This window comes from Coffea arabica, chromosome 11e, assembly GCF_036785885.1.
Source record: "Coffea arabica cultivar ET-39 chromosome 11e, Coffea Arabica ET-39 HiFi, whole genome shotgun sequence".
NCBI classification, from domain to species: domain Eukaryota; kingdom Viridiplantae; phylum Streptophyta; class Magnoliopsida; order Gentianales; family Rubiaceae; genus Coffea; species Coffea arabica.
This window is the reverse complement of record NC_092331.1, coordinates 13,168,287-13,181,950: the sequence shown is the minus strand read 5'-3', so window position 1 is coordinate 13,181,950 and position 13,664 is coordinate 13,168,287.

The following is a 13,664-nucleotide window of genomic DNA, read 5'->3' as shown; positions in this document are numbered from 1 at the left end:
TTTTTTGAAGGAATTTTGCCTTATAAAGATAAGGAGACAATCTCAAAGAAAAGAGGTTATGGCGAGAGTCAAAATGAGTCTCCTAAATTAAGTGTTAAAGATCAAGACATGGAACCAAGAAAAAGCAAAAGGACAAAATCTCTAAGGATTTTGGTCCAGACTTTATCAGTTATCTAACTGAAGAAGAGCCAAGAACCTATAGTGAAGCTATGAGGTCACCAGAAGCTCCTTACTGGAAGGAAGCTATTGATAGTGAAATCCAATCTATTTCACAAAACAATACTTGGGAATTGGTTGATCTTCCACTAGGAAGTAAACCAATTGGTTGTAAGTGGGTTTTCAGGAGGAAACTCAGAGCCGATGGTTCTATAGACAAATACAAAGCACGTCTGGTAGCTAAAGGCTATCGGCAAAAGGAAGGATTGGATTATTTCTATACTTATTCTCCGATTTCTCGAATTACATCTATAAGGATGTTAATAGCAATAGCTGACATATATAACATGGATATACATCAAATGGATGTTAAAACAGCCTTTCTGAATGATGAATTAGATGAAGAAATTTATATGGAACAACCGGAGGGTTTTGTGGTCAAAAATCAAGAGAATAAGGTGTGTAAACTTGTCAAGTCTCTTTATGGACTTAAACAAGCACCTAAGAAATGGCACAAGAAATTTGATCACGCGATGTTATCACATGGATTTAAGATAAATGAATGTGACAAATGTGTGTACTACAAGGAAATGAAGAATTCCTGTGTTTTAGTATGCTTGTATGTTGATGATATGCTCATAATAGGAACTAGTAAGGATGCAATAAACTCAACTAAGAAATTGTTGAGTTCAATGTTTGACATGAAAGATTTAGGTCAAGCAGATGTAATTTTGGGCATTAAAGTCAAAAGAAGTGATGAAGGATATGTCCTTACCCAATCTCATTATATTGAATAAATACTGCAACGATTTAATCAAATGGATTGTAAACCAGCAGTAACTTCTTTTGATGCTAATTGCAATTTGCAAAAACATAAAGGAGATCCAATTCATCAATTGGAATACTCTCAAGTGATTGGGAGTTTGATGTAACTAATGAACTCTACTAGACCTGATATTGCTTATTCAGTAAACAGGGTAAGTAGATATACAAGTAGTCCATGATATGACCATTGGAAAGCATTAAATAGAATACTAAGATATTTGAAGTTTACTTCAAATTATGGACTACACTATACAAAGTATCCTCCTGTTCTAGAAGGATTCAATGATGCTAACTGGATTTCAGATAACACAGAAACCAAGTCGACTAGTGGATATATATTTACACTAGGTGGAGCAGCAGTATCATGGCGGTCCTCAAAACAAACTTGTATTGCACGTTCTACAATGGAATCAGAGTTTGTAGCATTGGATAAAGCTGCTGAAGAAGCAGAATGGCTTAGAAACTTTCTAGAGGACGTTCCAATATGGCCAAAGCCTATCACAGCCATTTGTATACATTGTGACAGTATGGCTGCTCAAGTTAGAGCTAAAAATAGTGTATACAATGGTAAATCAAGGCATATTAGGTGCAGACACAATACAATTAGACAATTGCTCTCGAATGAAATTATTTCCATTCAATTCATAAAATCAAAGGCAAATTTAGCGGATGCTTTGACTAAAGGCCTACCAAGAGAGCAAGTCAAGTTCTTATCGAGGGAAATGGGTCTAAAGCCAATCAATGAGTAAAATCCGGTGGAAACCTAACCTAGCAGATTGGAGATCCCATGGTCTAGGTTCAATTAATAGGCAAACTGGTTGGATAATACTCAAATAAGTGAAGCACATGAGTTGCTTATTTCTATGATAAACATGTGTTGTTGTTGATTGTTGTAGGGTATGCGTAAGCATTTAATGACAACTATAAGAGTTCTTTAGAACCTATAGTAGAGTTACCTATGTGATAGTAAATGTGGGGTCGCATTTATGAGAATGATAATGGCTAAGTTCTCTAAAACTATCATGAAACCGGGATTTGTTCAGGACCAAAATTGAACAACAACGTTGTGAATTACTGTGCTATTTAAACATAGTTGTGTGTCCAGTATATTGTCTTGGTTACTACAAATGGTGATTAGTTCAAGATCAGCTCTATCCACTGCATCATCAAGTAACTCCGGTATACTCTCACTAAGGTAAAGTTCAAGTCTTTTACGACACTTCATCTGATGCACAACATGTTAATTTTCTCTCAAGATGATATTATTCCTATATTTATTTTTAAAGTTTTAATTCAAAAGTGGGGTATTGTTGAAAATGAGGTTTGAATTAAAACTTTCATTGGTCTAGGAAGTTTCTTCTTAAAAGTTATGATTCTTTATTTTTTCCAGATCAGTTTCTTCTTGACTTTCGGTTGGGAAGTCATGACTTTTGGTCCAAAAACTGTCTACCAACGGTTTCTTCATGACTTTTGATCTATAAATATATGTTAGTAGGACAGAAAGTGTGTAACCATTAATTCATTTGTTGCATCAAAAGTTTCTGCAGAAGTTCCATAGAATCATCTTGAGAGAAAAGTGAAAACACAGAGTTCATAGACTTCCTAAATTTTTTGTGCAAATTTGAGGGAGAATTCACAGTTGAATCCTGGGAACAGATTGCTCACGCACTTCTGCACAAAGGGAAGGAGCAAAATTCTGTTTTAGGACATTGATCAATGATCAAGCCTCTGTGATTTGTAAGTTAGTAAGTTATTGTTATTAACATTGTTCTAGTTTATTACATCAGTGATTTGAATTTGTTTAGTGGTAAGATTTGTTACTTAAAGGTTTTTCATTTCCTTTTCTTAGACTTCTCTTTAGTCTCCAACAATATATTCATCAATGACATTTACAGTCTCCTAGACTATATCTGTCAACAAAAGAATTGGATTTCTAATGTTCACAAATCCAAGGTAATTCAAGGGACCACGGAAATGGACCAAGGCATCAATGGTTGTCAATAACAATTGTTTTGAACATGTAACATTTTTTGAACAAGATATAATTTTACATGAATTACTTATAAAACTTAGTAATAGAGAGATAACTATTATATACAGGATCCACATAAATAATAACAAAATATCATACATTTGTTATAAAAATATACAAAAAATTTACATAAAATTAAAAATATTACACTGTTGAGGCCGTCTCCCCGGATATGGTACTCTGAATACTGATACCATACTCAGGAGTTAGGACCTTCCGCTACACAGCAGCCGAAATGGAACATAGAGAAAATTAAATGATTCATTGACTCCTCAACGCAGCCCCATAATAAACAACCAATACCATCACCGCTTATGCACCCCCAATTCTGCATTCTATCCTCAGTGTATAATCTTTCCTTGCATGGTAGCCATAAAATGAATGAAAATTTCGGAAAATGACAAAGAGTCCATTAAAAATAAAAACCTTGATTGGGTATCAATAACAATAGTTTTGACAATTTGAAAATTCAACTAGGTTGTGACTAATGAAAAATTTTAGATTGAAATAAAAATGAAAGATGGAATGCAAAAAGACATATTAGATTGAATTGTTCTATTTTATTCATCGTATTTATGATTCAAATTTAATTAAATTTACAATTTTTTTCTTCATACCTGCTACAATTGCTGACTACTATTAGAATACAATAAATAAATCTAATAAGGGAGAAGTGTGTACACACATTTATTACATACATACATATATATATACACACACACACACATACATATATATATATATATATATGTAAAAACACACACACACACATATAGCCCAAACTTAACTCCCATCCAATTAGCACAAAATATTTTGGCACAAATTCAACTCATCTCACGTTGTATAGGGCTCGACCTCATAAATTTAGGGTTAGGGTCTACTAGGCTGAGCTGAGGCTAACCCAACCCAATTGATAGGCCTATTAATAACTGGAACAAGCATTGCTTTAAATAACTAAAATAATAGGTCTAACTACATTTGTTTGTAAAAGTAATTATAACTATCTTTAATGGTCAAACGAAATTACTCAAATGGGTTGGAGTTTTTGAACTAAATTATTGAAATTATTAAGATAAATGATATACAAAAATGTTGAAAAAAATATGAAACTACTCAAAAAGGAAAAAGAGGGTTTTATAAATTATTAAATAGTTTCCTTCATTGTTTAGTGCTACAATTAGAATTGGTTTAATCTATTTCCTAACAAAGAGGCCTAGATAGTAAATATTTGATTTATGTGCGCATTACACATGTTTGTAAATATCATTCATAGAAGGAAAAGTTGTCCCAAATGTTCCCCATATTTTGTCAAATGAATTTTTTCGTCCTTCACTTTTAAAATGATAACTTTACAATTTTTACAAATTCATATTAACAAAATTTGGTCCAAACCAAAAATTTCAACTATATTTTAGTCTGAAATCACCACGTGACCCATATGTAGTCATTTATTATGTACAAAAAAAATCAGATTCCACTTTTTTAGTGATAAAAATAAATATGGATTGGATCAAATGCCACATTTTTGGGAAAAAAATAAATATGGTTCTAGTCAGATCATACTTTTTAGAGGCAAAAATGAATATGGATTGGGTCATTTGTTTTGCTACAAATGGGATCTAGCATATTTGTCCCTAAAAAAATGACCATATACAGGTCACGTGATAGATTTAGAGTAAAAAGTGATAAAAATTTTGATTTGGGATCAAATTTTATCTTTTTAATCTTGTAAGGGATGTAAAATTACTATTTTAAAAATGAAGGATGAAAAAATTCATTTAACAAAATGTGAAGGACATTATGAACTATTTTTCCTTAAAAAAACTTTTGTGTTACATTTCAAAAATATTCTGAAAAATACTTGTACTTTGAAATACTCTCATAAGACAAGTAATAAATTTTTAATGTATTATACTTCAATTTTTGAAAAAATTTAAAATTTGAGTAAGGATATTGAGATATATGCTAAGAGTGACATACATCATATTTTATACATACAAACAGTTATGAAATTTTAATAAATTTATTGTCTCCTACACAAAAATAAGTTTAAAATTTGTATAGATGTAGCATAATTTTTGAAAATCATAGTTAATTTATCTGTGTTTTTAGTTCCATAACTTTCAAATATATTATTACTATTTACATACGAATTTAATTATATGCATACGTTTGCTATATGCATTTTTTCATGCCGAATTGTCCTCATATTTTTTTGAAAAATATATTTCAAGTAATGTATTGTATAGTTTATGTATTTACATAGTATTATACCCTTCCCTATTTTACCACAGTGGTGGAGATAGGATTTATAGGTAGGGGGCGAAATACTAAAGGTAGAATATTTTTTTACAAGTGCAATTTTGAAAATTATGAATTATGTTTTAATTTTTTCCATTTCTTTGGCTTAATGATTTAGAATTCATATCGAATTGCAACTAATTAAAAAAATAATTTAAACCAAAGTTTCTAACAACAAGTTTTTTTGGTCTCAAGATGATTTTAACAAAACACCAATAAAATCAAGTCCACAAAACATAATAAGGAAATCATATGGCTAGTATTGAATTAAAATATGCATTAATATGTGAAATTTATACAAATTTATATAATAATTCATGTTTCAATCTTTTCTTTCTTCCCATCCTACACAAAAAAGAAAAAAAATCTATCTACATGAACATATCGCAAAATTTTTCCTTAAAATACCAAATGGAATAGCCGATTAGTTACACATATTAATTGTAATAAATGTTTATGTTGAGATATTTTTAGAGACAATACGTTAAATTCTAAGAAGATAATATGTAACACAAATCATTTAATAGGAAATTAAATTTTGTAGATCAACTAATTTAATGACAATCTAAAAATATTTAGAGAATTTAATATGTTTCATAAGAAAAAAAAAGTTAGTGAAGGAGGACAACGAAATTTTTCTAAAATTCTTGGTTGGGAAGGAGGGGTCACAGGCAAAAAAATAACCTTCAATGAAAATTATCAAAATCCAAGGGGGTAAAAAGTGATTAGCCAAAATTTTGGAGGCAACTACATTGACAACGATGCATTGAGGTGAGAGAGTTCTGTCGGTCGGCAGCCAAAGTCATATATAGTTCGGGTCCAAAACCCTAATTAGGTCCACGACAACGAAACTATTCAACCATGGGACGTTCGCGACCTCACCGTCGCAGAAACGCAGGGAAGTCTGCTGCAAGAGAAAGCAAACCATCCCAATTAGGCGGCTTAGTTCAACTGGCTCAAATCCCAGACCACATAATTTGCAGCAATATCATCCCTAGACTTCCAGGAAAGTCTTTGATAAGATTCAAATGCGTAAGCAAGCTTTGGAATTCTACAATTTTGGATCTGAATTCTACCTCTTTCGGTAACATTCGAGGTCCCAAAACAGCTTCTATGTCATTCGAGTACCCAAAAAGATCGATAAATCTTTGTTTCTATTTGATGGACAGCAAAGGCTCGACCGAAAAGTTCTCCCTGGAGAAGCCAATAACGGAGTATTATCATCGTGATGGCCATATTGCAGGTTCATGCAACGGTTTGTTACTTATAATTCTTGGAGCCTCTTTCTTCTTGTGGAATCCATGCACAGCATACTTCAGCTGCGTGTTAGAATCGGACAAAATGAAACCTCCCTATTTTGTAACAAATTCCGGGATTTGTTACGATTCATCCACTGACGATTACAAGGTCGTAATAGGGCTGCAAAACAGTAGTATTCGTGCTCGGGAGTTTTCACGCGGACCCGTGTTGGTAGCAGGATTGAGAAACAAAGGTTGGAAAAAGCTAAATTTTCCTTATCGATGTCACCGGAGAACAAGTGGAGTTTTATTCAATGGTTTTTTACAGGGTAAATTCTAAAATTGTGATGGAAAAAATAAGTTATTCTACAAGGGGGGCCATTTTTGAGTTTAGTTCTAGCATTAGGGTCTTCGCATTTGTGAAATGCGAGTTCAGTGACATCGCATTTCACAAATGCGAGGTTATTGTTCCGGAAAAAGATAAGAAATGTTGTGCGAAAAAGAAAAACGACAACACAAAGCTCGCATGTGTGGAATGCGAGGTGAGGTACTTCGCATTTGTAGAATGCGAGGTGAGGTACCTCGCATTTGTGAAATGCGAGGTGAGGTACCTCGCATTCCACAAATGCGAGATACTCAGTCTGAAACCCAATTCAAATATGTCTCGTACCCCGCAGAAATTGGAGGTCACTTTCTCGTCTCCTTTGCTGAGGTAGTCAGTGCTCCAAGCATCTCAGTTCTCCGCCATTGCCATTGTAGACGAAATCGCTCACATCTCGGCAGAGGAAATCCCTCACATCTTTGTCGTCGGAAGCTGTCCGCTGAAACCAAGCTGTCCCATTTCTGCCAAGCTGTCTGGAATCCGTGCATCCCCCCCTCCCTCCCAATTTGCCAGAAGAGGTATGAATTTATCTTTTTTTTTTGTTTCTTAGTTTGTTTGTTGTTTCCAGAGGATTTTTGTTTCGCTGAATTGAGCTGGCTGTTCTGTTTTGGCAATCTATTAATCGTTCATGTTCTTTCGGTTTGACTCGCATTAGCTTGCCATGCCTTAGCCTGACAATTAGTTTGGAAAAGGGAGAAAAAGTTTGGAAAATCGCAGTTTCTGCAATTAGTGCAGAGAAAGAAAGATCCGAGCTCGGATCGAAGTTAATCCAGAAGGATCCGACATCGGATCCAAGAAACGAGCTCGGATCCTAGTAAACCCGGTCGGATCCGAGGGATCGTCTGTGTTCCTGGTGAGACCGATCCGAGGCTTATAGGATCCGAGGACTTCAAGAACCGATCCGAGCACGGATCGGTTCGCGATATGTCTGAAACCGAGGGCTCGGTTCCTCATTTTTCCAGTTTTCCTCTTCCCTCTTCTCACCGAAACCCTAATTTTCCATTTCATCCATAAAACTTTCAATTTTTCACAAAAAAAACCTTCCCTAAGCTCTTGTGAGCATTAAAAAAAGTAATTACACTTTTAAGGGGAGATTCTATCAAAATTTTTTTAAAAAAAAGTAATGACAATGTGTAATTGTTAATCATAATAAATATATATATTTTTCAAAATATATATAATAAAAAGTAATTTGTTCAAAATATATATATCTATTATGAATAATAAATTACAATAAACAAATAAAATTTGGAAATGATTATTATGCTGGATCTTTATTTTTGCATTTATAGCAAATTATATGTTGTACTCTATAAGAAAAATAATCACGTAATAATCGTTTGATAAAGGGTTAAATGCAAAAAACCCTTATAAACTATTTACCCAGTTACAGTTTATCCCTAAACTATAATAATAGGCATTTTTGCCGTCTTGAATGATATGTTTGGAAAAATTTACCCCTTTTAATGTATCATATTTGTTAATTTTCTTTTTAAATTATTCCTTTTTTTCTTTAAACAATAGTTTAAATAAGTAGACTAGATTAGTCAAAATTTGTTTATTTCTTAATTTCGTAGGTCAATATTTTATACAAAAAAATGTATGTGAGTAAAAGATTTTTTTCCCAAATGTTGAATTCAATGTCATTTAATAATTTTAACTTTTCAAATATATAATAACAAAATAGAGAAATTGATTAATCAGTTGTTAGTAGTATCAATAACAAAAAAAATAAACTACTACTGTTGTTCATTATTATTTTGTATTTCACTACAAATAATAATTGTTAACTTTTCTTTCTTATGTGGTATATAATATGTTGCTTTTATTATAAGTAGTTGAGGAACTACGAATTCTTAATTAGTTTATAGGTACTTAAATTATTGAATTACTAGATTAATACACTTTACAAAAATTGTTGACTTACTACATTAATACACTTTACATGGTTTTGTACTACTAATTCTAATTTTTTTTTTCCAACATAGGGATTGTTTTCTTTGATATGTCTATAGAAAGACCTCTGCGAGTATCCCTTTATTGGGGAGGTAAAATACACTATGAAGATGGGTCAATTTGTTATTTGCCTCGTACCTCCAACCGTACATTCTTATTACGGCATAGAATTGGATATGATGAGTTGGTGGATAGAATTTATCAATACATGGGGGTCGATAGGGGGCTGTTCAAGTTGAATTTATTTCTCCGCCAACCTTGTGGCCGTACTTCTTATAATGTCTCTCAAGTGATGGATGATGAAATTCTGGAGATAATGTATGATGTCTGGAACGAAATTGTCCCATACATCGCTGAACTTTATATCGAGAAGGAGGAAATAGTCCAAAATCCTCGAATCAGTAGCACATTCATTCCACCAACTACCAATATTGGTCCGATGATGTCGCTTGTCCATGCATGCATGGATCCAACTAGGTATCGATCCTACTCTAGTACAGTGGTACCAGAGACAGCATCGGTATCACAACTACCTCATAGGGATTGTGTTAGGGACTTGGTAGAGCCACGGTTCACGTCAGGCTTAAGGACGGATGTTGAATATGTTCAAGGCCTTGACTCGATTCAAAGTTTTGGAGACCCCGTATCGCCGAATCATGTGCCTTCTTATGGCTTCGATTCGACTGCCGGTCCAAGTCATTGTAACACATTGGTAGATAATGATTTGGAAAATGATGTAGAAGATGTGGAAGAATCTGAGTCGGTAGATGTGTCAGGTAGTGACTCAGATGGCGAAAATGAAAGACGTGGAGTCCACCAGGATCTTAGGAACCAACAGCCCTTTGCTGCATCTGCCAACCCAATGTATGCTCCACGAGGATTCGAATTCTTCTCTAACCTTGGAAATATAGATGATGGCGACCAACTCACTGATGAAAGTGAGTTGGAGCGTATTGTGACATTTAGTGAGGATAATAATCACATATGTCTACATATGAGATTTGAGAGCAAACAACAGCTGAGCAGGGCTATTAGAATGTGGTCTATCAATCATAATAGGGAGTTCAGGGTTGTTGAAAGCAAGAGTAATACTTGGGTTGCCAAATGTAAATTTGCATTTGAAAGGAGCACCACCACTGCGGTCGACGTATCGTATCCTCCATGCGACTGGTCAGTCCGAGCAGTGAAAAAAAAGACTCATGGATTGTGGCAAATAACCAAATGGATCAACGACCATAATTGTGTTGGTGATTTGATGAGTAATAGCAATGCTAGTCTTACATCTTCGGTTATTGCTAGACACATAGTTCGTAGTATTGAAGATGATCATGGATTTAAAGTAAAGAATATAGTAAGCCATGTTAAGTAAGTTTTGAAGGTGGATGTCTCTTATAAAAAGGCTTGGTACGGCAGACGCAAAGCTATTGAACTTATATTCGGTTCTTGGGATGCCAATTTTGCTGAACTACCGAAATATGTTGATGCACTTATGCAGTCAAATCAGGGATCTGTGATCAGGTGGTTGCACCATTCTGATAGTACGGATCGTGTGAAAATATTTAAGTATGTCTTCTGAGCTTTTGGACCGGCTATTGATGCATTTCACATGTGTCGACCGGTTATATGTGTTGATGGCACTCATTTGCGGGGCGAATATAAAGGCAAACTACTTGTTGCAGTTACGCAAGATGCCAACAACAAGATTATTTCGCTAGCCTATGCCATTGTCGACGAAGAAACTATTTCTAGTTGGTCTTGGTTCATGGAACAACTAAGATACAATGTGGCCCGTGATCGGTATCCTATTTGTGTCATTTCGGATCGGCATAATGGTATCATCCATGCCATGACACATTATGACTATTGGCAAGAACCTTTGGCCTTTCATAGATTTTGCCTACGACACGTTAGGAGTAATCTAATGACTCACTTCAAAGGCTTGCACCTTAAAAGGTTATGTTGGGCAATGGGAAAAGCCAGACAATTGCGCAAGTGGCGGGCATTCAAACGAGAATTGAGGAACACGTTTCCTGATGCATGGACTTATCTGTCTAACATTGGAGCTGAGAAGTGGTGTCTAACACATGACGGTGAGAACCGTTGGGGTATTCTTACAACCAACATTTCCGAAAGTTATAATAATGTACTTAGAGGAGCACGTCATTTGCCTATCCGAGCTTGTATTGATATGACATTTCATCGGACAGTTGAGTTGTTTAAAACAAGAAGAGAGGATGCTAGACATTGCCGTAATCCATTTCCTCCAAAGATATGGCGGCGGTTTAAGAATTCGGACCTGAAAGCGGGAATCCACAGGGTTGTTGAGTTCGATGGCTCATCGGGGGTGTATAAAGTTGTGACTGACGGACGTTTGGATGGCAAAGGGGGTAATACACAAACGGTCAAGTATTTTGATAAAACATGCACTTGTGGTAAGTGGCAGTGCTACAGACTTCCCTGTTCGCACGTGATGGCCGTATGCAGGCACCGAGGTGATAATCCTGGAGCACTTGTAGATCCCCAATTTACAACAAGGCGGTGGGCGGTGCAGTATTCAGGAAAGTTTAGCCCTTTGCCACATCCGGATACTTGGCTCCAACCAGATTGGGAGCTACGGGCAGATAGTAGTAAATATGTTGCACGTCGGGCTGGAAGGGTACGAGCTAGAAGAATTCGGAATGAGATGGATGAGAGAGACCCAGAGGAGCCAAGAAGATGTACAAATTGTCATCAATCGGATCATAATAGAAGAAATTGTCCAAATTTTAGAGCTTGATATCATCCGTTTTAGGGATAGGAACTAGTGTACTATGATATCTGTAATTAATTGGATTATGGACTTGGACATCATTTATGAGATACATGTTGTTGATCAATGTTTTACTCGTTACATTTTTCTGTCGTTTTTAGGGTCTCTGTATTTAAAGTGTTGCATTAGTTTTAGAAACTCCTATTCCACTATTCAAATGTGTGTAGGCTTATATGTTACATAATGTATTTGCAGCTATTGTTGTCAGTGGTATGGCCGACATTCCTACACAGGCAGCCCTGCATCCGGGCCCATTTGTGTATGATATTATCTCAGCAGGCACTGCACACCGGGCACGTTCTATATTTCACGGGCACATTCTAGGTGATCAGCTTGATGTCAGGCGATGTGATAGGCATTTTTGGGATCATACACCTATCCTTGAGACTGTGCAGCATTATATTCGATTGGCTGGCTTTGAAGGGGTGCTTGACTGTGGATATATGATGCTCGATCATGCTTTGATCACTAGTTTAGTGGAGCGATGGCGGCCCGAGACTCACACATTTCATCTCCCCGTTGGAGAGACTACAGTTACCTTACAGGATGTTGAGGTTCTGTGGGGTCTACCCATAGATGGTCCTCCAGTTATAGGGATAGATACATCTCATAGTGTTCAAGAGTGGATGAATTTATGTGAAGAGTTGCTTGGTTTTTGTCCAACGATGTCAGATTTTGATGGGCAACGGCTCAAATTGGGGTGTTTATCTAGAGTATTAGATACAGGGTTGGCACCCGATGCTTCGGATGTCCAATGTAGACAGCGGGCCCGCGTATACCTGCTCCTGATATTAGGCGGTCATTTATTATCAGATAAATCCGGTAATAAAGTCCCACTGTTGTATATGCCATTACTACGAGATTTGGAAACTGTTGGGCAATATAGCTGGGGCAGTGCGATATTAGCAACTCTATATCGATCATTGTGTAGCGCCACGTCTCCCTCTAGATCGTCCATTGCGGGACCATTAGTGTTGCTTCAGGTACACTTGTCTCATTCCGACGTGTCTAGATTTAAATATAGAATTATTACGTGGTCAATTAATATATTCAAACACAATTTAATTACAGCTATGGACGTGGGAACGTATACCAACAATGCGCCCTGATCGAGTGCATCCGTTAGAGCACTATCCTGGTCCATATGGAGCTCGGTATGTATATCAAATACATTTCTATAATACTAATACAACTCAATTGACGCCTTTAAGACACAACGGCTCAAATTCGTTCCCGCAGGTGGAATGTTCAATTTGATGTACACAGAGTGGCAAGACATGTTGTATCTATATTTCGAGATCAGTTGACGGGCTTACGTGCCCGAGAGGTACACTAACATCCTTTGATGCTTTTGTGATTGGCCTTTGCCGTTATATCTGAGTAAGATGCTTAAAATTAGGGTCATATGTTGGTTGAAGGTTATGTCATTGACGAATTATTGGTCTTGCAGTTCATATGGCAGCCATACTCGGACGATATGCTCGCTTCTCTTCCTGCATATTGTACTGCAGGACGTCGCATTTGGAGATCTGTCACGTATATAATATGTTGGGAAGTTGTCGAGCCACATCTTCCCAATCGGGTTATGAGACAGTTCGGTTATCATCAGCCCGTGCCTGATCTAAGATTGACCGCAAATCAACAGGCACTGCATTCTCTTGATCGTCGGGGCAAGGGGAACCAAGACTGGATAACTTCACATGGAGCATATGTTGAGGTGTGGACTGATCGTCATTCACATGTGGAAGACGGTGTTGTAGCTGAAGATCCTACATATCCATCGGATGAGTATCGGCAGTGGTATCGCGAGCGGACAGTGCTATATATTTCAAATCCTACTAGGCAGCTCATTTTTCCGGAGGGCTATCAGGGTGATAGCGTCAGAACACAATATCTGGTAAGTTTTCCTTGCAACTAGTGAAATAGATTTCCGGACATGTTGTCCATATAGATTTAGCTCTATTA